At 45.1% G+C, this 15,313-nt stretch overlaps 1 protein-coding gene across 3 annotated transcripts in view; it reads left to right on the forward strand.

Moving 5' to 3' along the window:
• Positions 1–15,313, forward strand: part of LOC143997028 (cadherin-19-like) — a 228,743-nt gene that overhangs the window by 59,217 nt on the left and 154,213 nt on the right. The gene's annotated exons all lie outside the window — the stretch shown is intronic.

Here is a 15,313-nt window from a genome sequence, read left to right on the forward strand (position 1 = left end):
ACAATCAAAATAAACTAGTCACCGTGCAAAAACTGCTGTTACTGTAGGTAGAACATGGAAAACCCCCTGGCAAATGTAGTAAAATGTCAATATTTCTAAGTTAAAAGAATTCCCATTTGCATTAAAGCCATGCAACCTGATATCCAGTGCACCTGTCCTGCTTTATAGTACATATAGTACAACCCTTTTATTAAAATCTAATAAAAGCTTTAATCACTTCAGCTCTGAAAGGATTTACCCCCTTCCTGACCAGAGCACTTTTTGCGATTCGGCACTGCATCACTTTAACTGACAATTGTGCGGTCATGCGACGTGGCTCCCAAACAAAATTGATGTCCTTTTTTTCACACAAATAGAGCTTTCTTTTGGTGGTATTTGATCACCTCTGCAGTTTTTATTTTTTGTGCTATAAACAAAAAAAGAGCGACAATTTTGAAAAAAACATAATTTTTTACATTTTGCTATAATAAATATCTCCCAAAGATATATAAAAAAAATTGTTTTTCCTCAGTTTAGGCTGATACGTATTCTTCTACATATTTTTGGTAAAAAAAATCACAATAAGCGATTATTGATTGGTTTGCGCAAAAGTTATAACGTTTACAAAATAGGGGATAGTTTTTTGCCATTTTTATTAATATTTTTTTTTACTAGTAATGGCGATGATCAGCGATTTTTATCATGACTGCGACATTATGGCGGACACATCAGACATTTTTGACACATTTTTGGAACCATTGTCCTTTATACAGTAATCAGTGCTATACAAATGCACTGATTCCTGTGTAAATGACACTGGCAGTGAAGGGGTTAACCACTAGGGGGCAGGGTAAGGGTTAAGTGTGTCCTGGGGAGTGTTTCTAACTGTGGGGGCATGGCTACATGTGACACGTCACTGATCTCTGTTCCTGATCACAGGGAGCAGAGATCAGTGACACCGTCACTAGGCAGAACAGGAAAAATGCTTGTTTACATTAGCATCTCCCCGTTCTTCCTCTCCGTGAGTATGCCCGCTGCGATCGAGTCCGCGGGATCCGCGACCTGACTCATGGAACTCGCCATGGGCGTGCACGCGCCCGCATGCCGCCTCTTAAAGGGCCACATACAGGTACATTAGTTTGTTTGCCTGTACGAGCCCTTCTGCCGATGTATATCGGCCTGAGGCGACTATGGAGGCTATGCATCTGTGCTTACACACACTGCATAGGCATTGTCCATAAATGTTAATCAGTAAATTGACCAAAGCAATGATGTGCAGCTAATGCCGGAGTGCATGCATATAGACGAGAAGTTGCTGAAAGAGGCCAGAGAAGATTAGTCACAATGAGAGTCAGTAATAACAAATTCCCACATATATGAGATACTGTTCATTTTATGTCTGTGGAGAGTGGCAGACATGCTTGTTGAACTGTGTGTTTTTTTTTGTATGCACTATTGTTTCATTCAATATAAATCTATCAGGTTCCCTTCCACTTCTATATTGGCACTAACACATATTAATTATATATCTTTTAAAACTGAACTCCAGGCAGATAGAAATGGCAAAAATTAACCACTTGTTTACCAGTGTCATTTGTAAATGATGGTTGATATCAGAGGATTTTAAACACACTCCAGGCTGGGAATGTGTTTATAACTGTCAAGCCAATGGTTAACTTTCTGCAGAAAGTGATTTGGATGGTTGTAAAACTGCCCAAACACTTCCACTACCCCCAAATTTATAGCCTCCTTACAAAACTACCCCCAGCATTTATCTCAGGCTCCCTGTCCCACGTGTGGGCCCAGGACCAAGGTGTGGGGTGTTGGAGGGTCAGCTGTTTGTTGATCTCCCCACATGTGACTGAACCTGGAAGCAATGATAATTTAGTCACTTCCAAGTTCAGAGCTGCCATTCTCTGGCTGCTGTAACCATAGAAGTAGCTGATCAAACATTGTGCTGCTCTTGTGGCCAGGTGAGTAACTGATCTAGTAGACCACATCTGATCTTATAGACCACTAATGTCTTATTAAAGATGAACTGTCATTTCTACTATGGTATCACATAGGGGACTTTATTATTTCATCATAAAAATGGGTAATATATTAGAGGGAATTCAATAGAGCTACTGCACCACTTTTCTGGCAATATTGCCTCTTGTTAATGTATTGCACCAAATTCATGAAGCATCTGAATGCATTTCTCGTGTAAATTTCTGGTAGTTCTAAAATGCACCATTTTTACAATGTGATACAATGTCTATATCCCATTTTTAAATAAAATATGGACATTTCCTATCTTAAATAATGCTAATTAACAGCAACTCTGTTTTTGGCATACAAAAAGACATTAAAGCAGACAGAGTTTGCAAAAGTGTCTTGCGTGCAGTCTTAAAATGGCACATTCCCCATCAGAGCCCCCCTTAAATCAGAATCCCCCTTAGAGCAGAATCCCCATCAGAGTCCTTCAACACTGGTGTCCCCATCAGAGTTCCCTTTACATCAGAGTCCCACCCTACATCAAGGTCCCATCAGAGTCTTATTTGCATCAGGGTTCCTATTAAAGTTCCTCCCTTCATTAGGTTCCCCATATGAGTTCCCCATTACAACAGGGGCCCATCAGAGATCTTTTTTTAATCAGGATCCCCATCAGAGTCCCCCCTTGTATCAGAGTTTACATTAGAGTTCCTCCATTTATTGGGGTCCCCATCAGAGTCCCCCTTACATTAGAGTAACATCAGAGCCCATCAGTGCCCCTTTATATCAGAGTCCCCATTAGAATTCCTCCTTTCATAAGGGTCACCATCAAAGCCCCCCCCCCTTAGGATAACATCAGAGCCCACCTTCAGATCCACCCTTACATCAGAGTCTATGCTTAAGGTTCCTATATGAGTCCCTCTTACATCAGGGTCTCCATAAGATTCCTCTTTCATATCAGGGACCCTATCAGAGTCTCTCCTCACATCAGAATCCTCATCCAAGTCCCTCCCTACATCAGGGTCCCAATCAGAGTCTACCCTTACATTAGTGTACCCTAATAGTCCCCATACATTGAGGTCCCTATCAGAGGCTCCCCACATCAAAACCTACCTTAGGAGTCCCCTTACATCAGAGGTCCCAGCAGAGTTCTTTTTTTCATCAGGATCACCATCCGAGCCCCCTTACATCAGGACCCCTATTAAAGTAGATCCTTTCATCAAGGTCCTTATCAGAGTCTGCCCTTATATTCGAGTTCCCATCAGATTCTCCCATCAATCAGGGTTCCCATAAGAATCATCCTAACATAAATGTTCCCCCTTACAATAGGGTTATCAGAGTACACCTTCAAAGTCACGCTTACATCAGAATCCCCACTTACTGTATTTATCGACATATAACACACACTTGTTTCCCCTTAAAAGCAGGGGAAAATCGCGGGTGCATGTTATACGCCGATCCCCCGTAATTCTGAGCCTCTGGGCGGCTTTCAGCCGCCTTCGGCTCTTCTCGGCGGCTTTCGGCCGCCTTTGGCTCTTCTCGGTGGCTTTTGGCAGCTTCCTGCCGTTCTTGGTGGCAGAAAGCTGCCAAGAACGTCCGAAGGCGGCCAAAAGCTGCAGAGAACAGCCAAAGGCAGCCAAAAGCTGCCGACAAGAGCTGAAGGCCACTGAGAACTACCGTGCGCCGCCGAGATACACAGAACATCCGGCTCTGTATCTCGGCAGCGGCATTTAAAAAAATAAAATAAAACTGACAAGGCTGCAATGGTGGACAAGGCTGACTGACAAGGCTGCAATGTTGGACAAGGCTGACTGACAATGCTGCAATGTTGGACAAGGCTGACTGACAAGGCTGCAATGTTCGACAAGGCTGACTGACAAGGCTGCAATGGTGGACAAGGCTGACTGACAAGGCTGCAATGTTGGACAAGGCTGACTGACAAGGCTGCAATGGTGGACAAGGCTGACTGACAAGGCTGCAATGTTGGACAAGGCTGACTGACAAGGCTGCAATGTTGGACAAGGCTGACTGACAAGGCTGCAATGGTGGGCAAGGCTGACTGACAAGGCTGCAATGTTGGACAAGGCTGACTGACAAGGCTGTAATGTTGGACAAGGCTGACTGACAAGGCTGCAATGTTGGACAAGGCTGACTGACAAGGCTGCAATGTTGGACAAGGCTGACTGACAAGGCTGCAATGGTGGATAAGGCTGACTGACAAGGCTGCAATGGTGGATAAGGCTGACTGACAAGACTGCAATGGTGGATAAGGCTGCAGATGGACAATGATAAGGCTGCATTGATGGGCATTTTTTTCCTTAAACTTCCTTCCTAAAAGTTTTTCTCCTTAAAATTCCCTCCTGACTTCCGGTTCCGGCGCCGCATGAGCTAGCTGCGTCTCAGCCTAGCTCCCGCCACAGAGCCTCACTAATCGGCTTATAAAGCCATTGCCAGCGGACACGGTACCCTACCTTGGACCCGAGTGTCCCCCCCCACGATCCCCGCAACAATGGATCGGTTTGTAGAAAAAACGGGGGCCCGGTCATACGCGGCCGCGGCGGCGCTACCTGAACGGCCGCAAATCGAGCCCCCGGCTTCGGCCTACTCCGCTCCGGCGTCACAGGCCCCGGCTCCAGATCTCCCAGATGCGGCCATGGAGGTAAGCGGGACCGCCTCTCACCGGACCTCTCCACTCCCGGGGGCAAGCCACAGTGACCTCTCAAAGTTTGCCTGGGGATACCAATCTGACGTCCCCCGGTGAGGATGGCCATACTAACCGCATAGCTCAGGCGGTGGCAGCCCTGCTGTCCCCTATGATCACTGCTTCGGTGGAAAAAGCCATCCAGGCAGGCATGAACCAAATCAAGGCCCAGCTCACAGAACATAGTACCAGGCTCAATGACATGAGCACCGTGTTTCTGAGGTGGAAGATGATCTTTATCAGGCCCAGGCCACAGAGCAGTCCCAGGAAAGAACAGTCCAATATATTATCCAGAAATTGGATGATTTGGAGAACAGATCCAGACGCTCCAACCTGCGATTCGTCGGTGTCCCCGAGTCGCTTCCCCCGGCCGACTTGACTGACTTTTGCTCCAAACGTGTGCCAGAGGCCATGGGACTTTCGGGCTCTTTTACAGTGGAAAGGGCACACCGTATGGGCTCCTTCAACGCTGACCGCAAAAATCCTCGCCCCATCATTGCCAAGTATCTTAACTATGCAGATAAAGCCGTTATTCTTCAAACTTTTCGGCAATCCCCTTCCTTACATGTTGATGGTGTCAAAATTCTCATTTTTGCAGACTACTCTATTGAAGTGTCTAAGAAGCGCAAAGCTTTTCAACCGATCTGCTCGGAACTGTTTAAACTTCAGATTAAATTCTCCCTGGCATTCCCCGCAGTGCTCCGTCTCAAATCCCCCAAAGGGGAGCAGCTCTCCTTCCAGGACCCCTCGGAAGCAGAAGCGTTTCTACGTTCTCTTCGCCCGGATGCGCTGCCAGTTACACCCTCCAAGCCGGCCTCTTCAATCCGAGCGCTGGATCAGAGGAGCCCCAGGAAGGACTCGCCTAAGCGCTTTAGAGCATCTGCCCCGGATCATCGACACCGTAATATTCCACGCTGAAGCTTCACCGGTCCCCTAAGGACGATTTTTCCTTTTTCCTTCCTCCGTACAGGTCATAAGGCAAGTTGTGTCGAGTAGCGGTCACTCGCTACTCGTGTCTCCCTAACGTTTTTTCTCTTTCTCCCTCTATCATTCCGGACACCAGGTCTGCTACTCTCCGATTCTGGGAGCTGATTCCCTGCCGACCTTGGAGAACTTGAACACTGGGCACTGCAGGCCTCCTGTCTCTGCCCCACCTTCGTTGTTCTCGCCCGAACTCACGTAGGGATACTCAGGTTATGTTTATTATCTCATGTTGTCATATTTTGCACTATGCTCGTTGTTGTTCTTTTCTTTTTGTGTATTGCACTGCCATGTCTTATACGACTGTTGCGACCTCCGCGTGACAATTTCTGGCATGACTCCACTGTGTATCCTATTCCACCGCTACCATTCGGCCGCCACGCCGCGCCTTTCGTCCCTGAATTATGTGCCTATTGTGCACCTTCAAGACGAACCGCTGGCACTCCATTTTCTCCCAGGGGCTCTGTCTGGGGAGCTTCCCTCTCTACACAGTGAACTCATGTGGAAAAAAGTGAAGTGTGTGATTTTGTTTATCTGTTTGGTTACCCTTCTTTTACCACCATTTTCCCCCTTTAAGTCCCCCAAACCCCCCCCGTTCTTTCCCCCTCTGTATACCGGGGTTCACCCCCCCATCCGCTTAGAATCTATGAACAAGGCTCATCATCTCAGATCCATGTTATCTCCAACCTAGGCCACCTAATCCTTCCTGCACCTTGTAACCAGAACACCAGCCTTCCAAGTCCCCAACCATTGCCCCTCTTAGAGTAGTCTCTTGGAACGTCAAGGGCCTTCGCTCCCCTCATAAGATGGTGAAGATCCTTCGGCATCTTAAACGCCTCAAGGCAGGTATTGCATTTCTACAGGAAACCCACTTACTTGCATCCGATTTCTCGCGCATGCAAAAAATGTGGGTGGGCACAGTTCATGGAGCTGAATCATTGGGACGGAAGGCTGGTGTCCTGCTTTTAATACACAAAAATCTCCCATGCACAATCCTATCCACCAACTCGGATGATAAAGGACGTTTCTTTACCGCATTGGTACGGATAGGTACCAAAGAGCTGTTCATCACCAATGTATATCCTAATAACCCCACTAAACAATTCTATAAGGAACTCTCGACATGGCTGCTTGACTTCACCCGCCTGCCTCACCTGGTAGGGGGTGACTTTAATGACGTCATGCACCCCTCATTGGACAGATCCACTTCAAGACCACCGACATCAGACACGACCACATCTAACCCTACCCTATTCTCGTCCACCATGGACTCCCTACATATGACAGATCTTTGGCGTCTATCCCACCCTGTCGTCAAGGAATACACATTTTACTCTAACCCCCATAAAACCCTGGCAAGACTTGATCACTTTTTTGGGTCGGACGATATCATAACCTTGACTTCGGATTCCGAAATCCACGACATTGCGATTTCAGACCATGCCCCAGTAGCAATCTCCCTTGATAGGCTGGATCTCCCTCCTCACCCTAACCTATGGCGGTCCCTGCTTTTCTAACCAATAACTCTGATTTTGACACGTATCTAGATAAGGCCTGGGCCGACTACTCCTCCACGAATGCCACTCATTCTGATAATCCTAACCTATTCTGGGACGCCGGGAAAGCTTATCTTAGGGGGCGTATTATTAGTTATGCCACATCATTTAAACGCAACGCTCTCCAACACTACAAATTGGCAAGCGCCAGATTGCATGCTGCCCAATGGCAGCTATCCTCCGCCAGTACCCCTAAACACCACGACGAATGGGTCTCTGCCAAGTCGAATTTCGACAACTGGGCAGACACCCTTGAGCGCACGAAGAAGGCTCACTTAGATGCCACCCTTTACAGGTATGGTAATAAAGCTGGGAAACTCCTTTCCAGATTATGTAAAGGTAGTCATCGCCCCACACACATCACCGCCCTCTGTGACCACACGGGCCGCACACTCTCTTCCCCTCAAGCCATTAATGATGCAATGTTACGGTATTACACTGATCTATACGCCCCAGACCCCATCATACAACAAAGGGCTCGACACTTCCTAGATACTCTGTCTCTCCCCTCCATCTCGACGGAGCAATTAGAGGCCATTAATGCCCCCATCACTCTCCCTGAAATAGAGAACACCATCCGCCATCTAAACTCACACAAAGCGCCTGGCCCCGACGGCTTCACTAGTGACTTTTATAAAAATCATACACACATCGCGGCACCCACTCTCCTCTCCGTCTATTCCGCTATCTGGGCGGGAGGTCCGTACCTCCCCTCAGGGAATCAAGCTGTCATTAAACTCCTCTCAAAAAAAGGAAAGGATCCACTACAGCCCGGCTCTTACAGGCCCATCTCCCTCCTCAATTTAGACGTAAAAATACTCTCAAAAATCGTTGCCACGAGATTGGCTGACGTCCTTCCCCACTTAATCCACTCAGCCCAATCGGGCTTTATTAAGGGACGAACGGCCACTTTAAATATCCGCAAAGTTCTTCTAGCTCTTGAAGCGGCCAAACAAAACCCCAAGGGCACCTATGCCATTATCACTTTAGATGCGGAGAAGGCCTTTGACAATGTCAGCTTTGAATGGCTCTCTTTTACCCTCTCCAAATTTGGTTTCTCAGGCCCCTTCTCACACCTCGTTAGCTCTATGTACTCCTCCCCTTCCGCCAGTCTGGTAGCGGCCGGCCTCCTTTCACCCAGCTTTCCCCTGCACAAAGGCACCAGACAGGGCTGCCCTCTATCCCCTCTTCTATTTAACATCGCCCTTGAACCTCTATCTAGACACCTAACCCATACGGCTTCCCTCCATGGCATAGACATAGGAGGCAAGGAACTCCGCACATCTCTGTTCGCCGACGACGTACTTATCTTCACTTCTAATCCAGCAGCTGACATCCACACTATTAAAGCCATTTTTGACAAATTTAGACTTTGCTCAGGGCTTCGCATTAATTATTCCAAAAGTGAGATTCTTCCTATAGGCTCCCATTCCACCCCCCCATGGGTTACAGGTTCCTTATTTTCGGTTGCTCCTTCCTTTATCACGTACCTAGGAATCAAAATTGGGAAACTACCTTCCTCATTATACCAGCTGAATTACCCTCCCCTGCTCTCTAAGATCTCCCAAGAACTAACCAACTGGATGGATCTGCCCTTTTCGCTCCTGGGAAGGTGCCACCTTGTGAAAATGGTCAGCTTTGCCAAACTCTTATACCCTATGCAAACTCTCCCATTATTGCTTAAACACAAAGATGTTACCTCATTGGAATCTGCTATTTCAAAATTTTTATGGCATGGCAAAAGACCACGCATTGCCAACAAAAAACTGCACCTTCCCAGGGGCAAAGGGGGTATCAGCTTGCCTAATGTTAGATTGTATAATTTAGCTTGTCTTCTTAGAACCAGCCTAGATTGGATCACACACTCGTCCAGGTATTCTAACTTTGATCTCGAAACTGCTATGGCTCACCCTTTCTCCTTAACTGCCCTGCTGCATTGCCGTTGGAAGTCGGTACCTCTCCCCCACCAACATAACCTTGTCCTCAGAGATACTGCGATAGCTTGGAGGGAGGCTAGGAAACTGGCTAAACTTCCACCTTTCCTTTCTACTCACCTGCCCATTCAAGGAAATCCTTGCTTCACTCCAGGCCTTCACTGCAGAGCTTTCTCGTCCTGGTCAGCACGGGGACTGTCCCTTTTCTCTTCTTTGTGTGACCCGGCTACTGGCAGACCCCTTCCTTTTCAGTCAGTGATGAAATTGTTCTCCATACCCGCATCGCACTTGCACTACCAACAGTGTGTCAGCTTTATTGCCCAGAGTTGCAAGGAAGAGCTTCTTCGTTTCCAACCCAGCTTCATGGATCAGCTGATACAGGATGAGTGTTTCAAGATCTCAGATATCTACAAACCCCTTCTGGAACGCTCGACGCCTCCGGCCTCCACCACCTCCATTGCAAACTGGTCCTCGGCCTTCCCAGACCCCGACATCGTCTACAAGATTATGATGGGGCTCAACAAAGTTATGAGGCTCACGCCCAACGAAGTCTGGAGGGAAACCCAGCTTAAGATTGCTCACAGGGCCTACGTCCCGTTTTTGTCTTCTAAATCAAAACAAGATGGGGCATCCTGCCCTCACTGTCAATGTTTAAAGCCACCTCTCTCTCATCGTTTTTGGTCTTGCCAAACAATAACTGCATTTTGGGACCAGGTCATAGCTTTCATTTTCGATATCACTCTAATGAAACTACCCAAGGACCCTCTGCTCCTAATCTTTGGATATTGGGATCCCTTGCTGTTGCCTTGGTCTACACTGCCGGATGCCGGACCCATCTTAGGGCCACACTCCCATCATGCTACAGTCGACTGGATCTTATTATGTCTCCTTTTGGCCCGCCGCCTTATACTTCGTTTTTGGCTTTCGCCCCCTGGACCTCCGGCCTCTCAACTTCCCAAGGACCTTTTATGTCTCCTATACAAGGAGAGGCTTCTGGCTGACTTTTCTCAGGTCTCCCAAAAAGCTGCCTTCTTTGCCAAATGGCGTTTGTTCATTACCGCAACCATGTCATCACCTGATCAACGTGCTATGGATCAATTGTCTTTCACCTACAATGACTTGCTTCACTCCTAATATATCTTCAGGATCTACTTAACTGCCTAGACTGCCTCGGTCCTTATTTGCTCCCCAGGTTTCTCCTATGTGGTCATAGCATATGAATCCCTTCTTAAGATGTTATCCTTGTTCCTAATCTGCCTTCTCTCCCCCCCCCCTTCTTTTGTATTTACCCTTCCCTACCTTTCCCTCCTCCCCCCTCCCCCCTCCCCCCTCCCCTCCCTCTTAATTACTTGGATCCTTAAAGTGTATTTAGGCACTTGCTCTGCTAGGGAGCTGGTATCAACACCTGTGCTAATTAGGGTTCGAAACAGTCTCTGATTCATCCAGTTGGTCCCTGCTGCCCTATGCTATTATAGTATTACTGTTCTCTGAATTCTTCTGTGTTTCACGGTTTCCCCCGCCCCAGGGCTAACCCTGGTTATTTATATCCTTTCTTTTTTGTCACTGATTGTGCCTTCTTGTATGCCTTTGTATGTTCTTATTTCCTTTTTCTAAATAAAATTTATTTAAAAAAAAATTCCCTCCTAAACTTGAGGTGCGTGTTATACGCCGATAAATACGGTACATCAGGGTCTCCATCAGATTCATCCTTTACATCAGGGTCCCCATCAGAGTCTCCCCCTTTACATTAGGGTCTTAATCAGTGTCCCCCCTTACATCAGGCATAAGGTCTCCATCAGAGTCCATCCTTACACCAGAGTCCCCCCATACATCAGGATTCCCATCGGTGTTCCTCTTACATCAGAGTCGCCCTGACATTAGGGTCCCCATTAGTGCACCCTTACATCAGAGCCCACCTTGGGAGTACCTCCTTATATTACAATTTCCATCAGCGTACTCCCTTACATCAGGGTACCCATCAGAAGCCCCTTATATTAGTGTCCTCATAAGTGTCACCTTTACCACTGTAAACTGTAAGAATGGCTATAGCAGCCAAAATTAAATTGTGTAGGAGACAGTGGACCCTCTTTGCCATAATAAGGTTCTGAAATTGACAGATTTAAATACCTCTTGTTCTTTGTGATCTGCTTCTGGATCATTCTTTTGCTTTTGACTGTTTGGTAGTGATTCAGTTAAGGAAAAATTTACTCTTAATGAACTTTGCTTATTTTAAAAACCCATTTGTGAACAGGAAATTCCATATTTATTTAATTTCCTTGCACATAAATGTGTGCCTGAAGTAAGCAGAGGTTAATTTGATCAAGAATGAACATTGCTTGTTTAGTAAATTAGGCCCTTTGCACCCAGCAAGTTGCTGAATACAGTCTATACTGACTCTATTACAGTAAAGTTAGATAGTATCAAGTGCTACGTGAAGCCATCCATAGCAATACAAGGAAACAATGGCATACAGTATGTGCACAGTGACAGAAAGTATTCTGTAAATAATATTTATATTAATGGTGTATTATAAGCAAAGATCTATTTTTTTGCTATTAAAATGTTATAATATGCCTAAAAATGGCTTACACATTGCAGTCAGTGTTATTACCATAATTATCATACTCAGATACACATGATGAGCATATTCATCATTTTACAAGAACTATCTTAATTAGGTATTTTTTTTTAAGATGCTTACAATCTATGCTATAGTAGTGTGCCCTTTAATTGTTCTGTCCTGTTTACAAGCCTAAAATTAACCAGGTCTAAGTTCTAACTAAGTGGAACATTTAATTAGACCCAGAGGGTACTGGAAACAATTAGCAGTTTTGTTATGGTCTGTTCTAAAGAGACACTCTTTGTTCTACACAATTAAATAGATGCCGACACATTTCCCGCTTTTTACACATATATCAAGGCTAACAACTTTTTTTGTGTGCAGTTAAACAGTCTATAAAGCCATAGGTTAATTGAAACTATGGTGTATGTGAATGTATATATATATATATATATATATATATATATATATATATATATATATATATATATATATATATATATATATATATATACAGTGGTGTGAAAAAGTGTTTGCCCCCTTCCTCATTTCCTGTTCCTTTGCATGTTTGTCACACTTAAGTGTTTCGGAACATCAAACCAATTTAAACAATAGTCAAGGACAACACAAGTAAACACAAAATGCAATTTGTAAATGAAGGTGTTTATTATTAAAGGTGAAAAAAAATCCAAACCATCATGGCCCTGTGTGAAAAAGTGATTGCCCCCTAAACCTAATAACTGGTTGGGCCACCCTTAGCAGCAACAACTGCAACCAAGCGTTTGCGATAACGTGCAATGAGGCTTTTACATCGTCCTGGAGGAATTTTGGCCCACTCATCTTTGCAGAATTGTCCTAATTCAGTTACATTAGAGGGTTTTCGAGCACGAACGCCTTTTTAAGGTCATACCACAACATCTCAATGGGATTCAGGTCAGGACTTTGGCTAGGCCACTCCAAAGTCTTCATTTTGTTTTTCTTCAGCCATTCGGTGGTGGACTTGCTGGTGTGTTTAGGATCATTGTCCTGCTGCAGAACCCAAGTTCGTTTCAGCTTGACTACACGAACAGATGGTCGGACATTCTCCTTCAGGATCTCTTGGTAGACAGCAGAATTCATAGTTCCTTTTATCACGGCAAGTCTTCCAGGTCCTGAAGCAGCAAAACAGCCCCAGACCATCACACTACCACCACCATATTTTACTGTTGGTATAATGTTCTTTTTATGAAATGCAGTGTTCTTTCTACGCCAGATATACTTGGACACACACCTTCCAAAGAGTTCCACTTTTGTCTCATCGGTCCACAGAATGTTGTCCCAAAAGTCTTGGGGATCATCAAGATGTGTTGTGGAGAAATTGAGACGAGCTTTGATGTTCTTTTTGCTCAGCAGTGGTTTTCTCCTTGGAACTCTGCCATGCAGGCCATTTTTGCCCAGTCTTTTCCTGATGGTGGAGGCATGAACGCTGACCTTAACTGAGGCAAGTGAGGCCTGCAGTTCCTTGGACGTTGTCGTGGGGTCTTTTGTGACCTCTTGGATGAGTCGTCGCTGCGCTCTTGGGGTAATTTTGGGCGGCCGGCCACTCCTGGGAAGGTTCACCACTGTTCCATGTCTTCGCCATTTGTGGATAATGGCTCTCACTGTGGTTCGCTGGATTCCCAAAGCTTTGGAAATGGCTTTATAACCCTTTCCAGACTGATAGATCTCAATTACTTTCTTTCTCAATTGTTCCTGAATTTCTTTGGGTCTCGGCATGATGTGTAGCTTTTAAGGATCTTCTGGTGGACCTTACTGTGTCAAGCAGCTCCTATTTAAGTGATGCCTTGATTGTGAACAGGTGTGGCAATAATCAGGCCTGGGTGTGGCTAGAGAAATTGAACTCAGGTGTGGACAACCACAGTTATAGTATGTTTTAACAAGGGGGGCAATCACTTTTTCACACAGGGCCATGATGGTTTGGATTTTTTTTCACCTTTAATAATAAACACCTTCATTTACAAATTGCATTTTGTGTTTACTTGTGTTGTCCTTGACTATTGTTTAAATTGGTTTGATGTTCCGAAACACTTAAGTGTGACAAACATGCAAAGGAACAGGAAATCAGGAAGGGGGCAAACACTTTTTCACACCACTGTATATATATATATATATATATAGTAAGTACAGTGACCACACTGAAGAAATGACACTTTGCGTGTACAGCCTGTATAACAGTGTAATTTTTGTTGCCCCCTCAAAACACCTCAACACACAGCCATTAATGTCCAAAGCGCTGGCAAAAAAAGCTGAGTACACCCCTAAGTGAAAATGTCCAAATTGGGAACGTGTCATGTGACTTGTTAGTGTTACAGGGTTTCAGGTGTGAATGGGGAGCAGATGTGTTAAATTTGGTGTTATTGCACTCACTCGCTCATACTGGAAGCTCAACATGGCACCTCATGGCAAAGAATTCTCTGAGGATCTGAAAAAAAGAATTGTTGCTCTACATAAAGATGGCCTAGGCTATAAGAAGATTGCCAAGACCCTGAAACTGAGCTGCAGCACAGTGGCCAAGACCATATAGGGGTTTAAACGTACAGGTTCCACTCAGAACAGGCCTCATCATGGTGGACCAAAGAGATTGAGTGCACGTGCTCAGCGTCATATCCAGAGGTTGTCTTTGGGAAATAGACGTATGTGTACTGCCAGCATTGCTGCAGAGGTTGAAGGGGTGGGGGGTTAGCCTGTCAGTGCTCAGACCATACCTAAAACAGAAGGTGGAGGAATGCAATCTCCATAACATCCACCAGCTGTCAACCAAGAACAGTAAATTGAGGCTAAAATGTGCACAGGCTCACCAAAATTGGACAATAGACGATAGGAAATACATTGCCTGGTCTAATGAGTCTTGATTTCAGCTGCAACATTCAGGTGGTAGGATCAGAATTTGATTTAAACAACATGAAAGAATGTATCCATCCTGCATTGTATCAACAGTTCAAGCTGGTTATGGTTTAATAGTGTGGGGTATATTTTCTTAGCACACTTTGGACCCCTTAGTGCCAATTCAGCTTTGTTTAAATGCTATGGTCTACCTAAGTATTGTTGCTGATCATGTCCACCCCTTTATGACTACAGTGTACCCACCTTCTGATGGCTACTTACAGCAGGATAATGCACCATGTTACAAAGCTTAAATTATATCTAACTGGTTTCCAGAACATGACAATGAGTTCACTGTACTCCAATGGCCTCCACAGTAACCAGATCTAAATATTCAAAGTGCCAGCAGACTGACAGTAATGGTGGCTGGTGTCTGCTAACACTTTACATGGACAATATAGCTGCCACCAAGATTTTTTTTCTTAATTTATAGGTGCACAATAGAAGACAATAACATTTTGACTTTGAGCAGACTTTTAGTGCATAAGGCAGTATTGTACTGTACATAGAGCAAATTCAAATGTCAGCATGAGAACCACATGTTTTGTAATAGAAACATGCACCATTCACAGTATCTGCTATAACAATTCTGACTTATTTGAAATGCCAAACAGAGATATAACAGAGGTTAAAAAAAACAATGCTCTTCAAAGAGGCAGGAACACTTTAAAGTGATTGTAAAGTCATGTTTTTTTTCTATAAAAAT

Source organism: Lithobates pipiens, unplaced genomic scaffold, assembly GCF_037356315.1.
Source record: "Lithobates pipiens isolate NorthernLeopardFrog02 unplaced genomic scaffold, aLitPip1_a1.2 Scaffold_19, whole genome shotgun sequence".
In the NCBI taxonomy this organism is placed as follows: domain Eukaryota; kingdom Metazoa; phylum Chordata; class Amphibia; order Anura; family Ranidae; genus Lithobates; species Lithobates pipiens.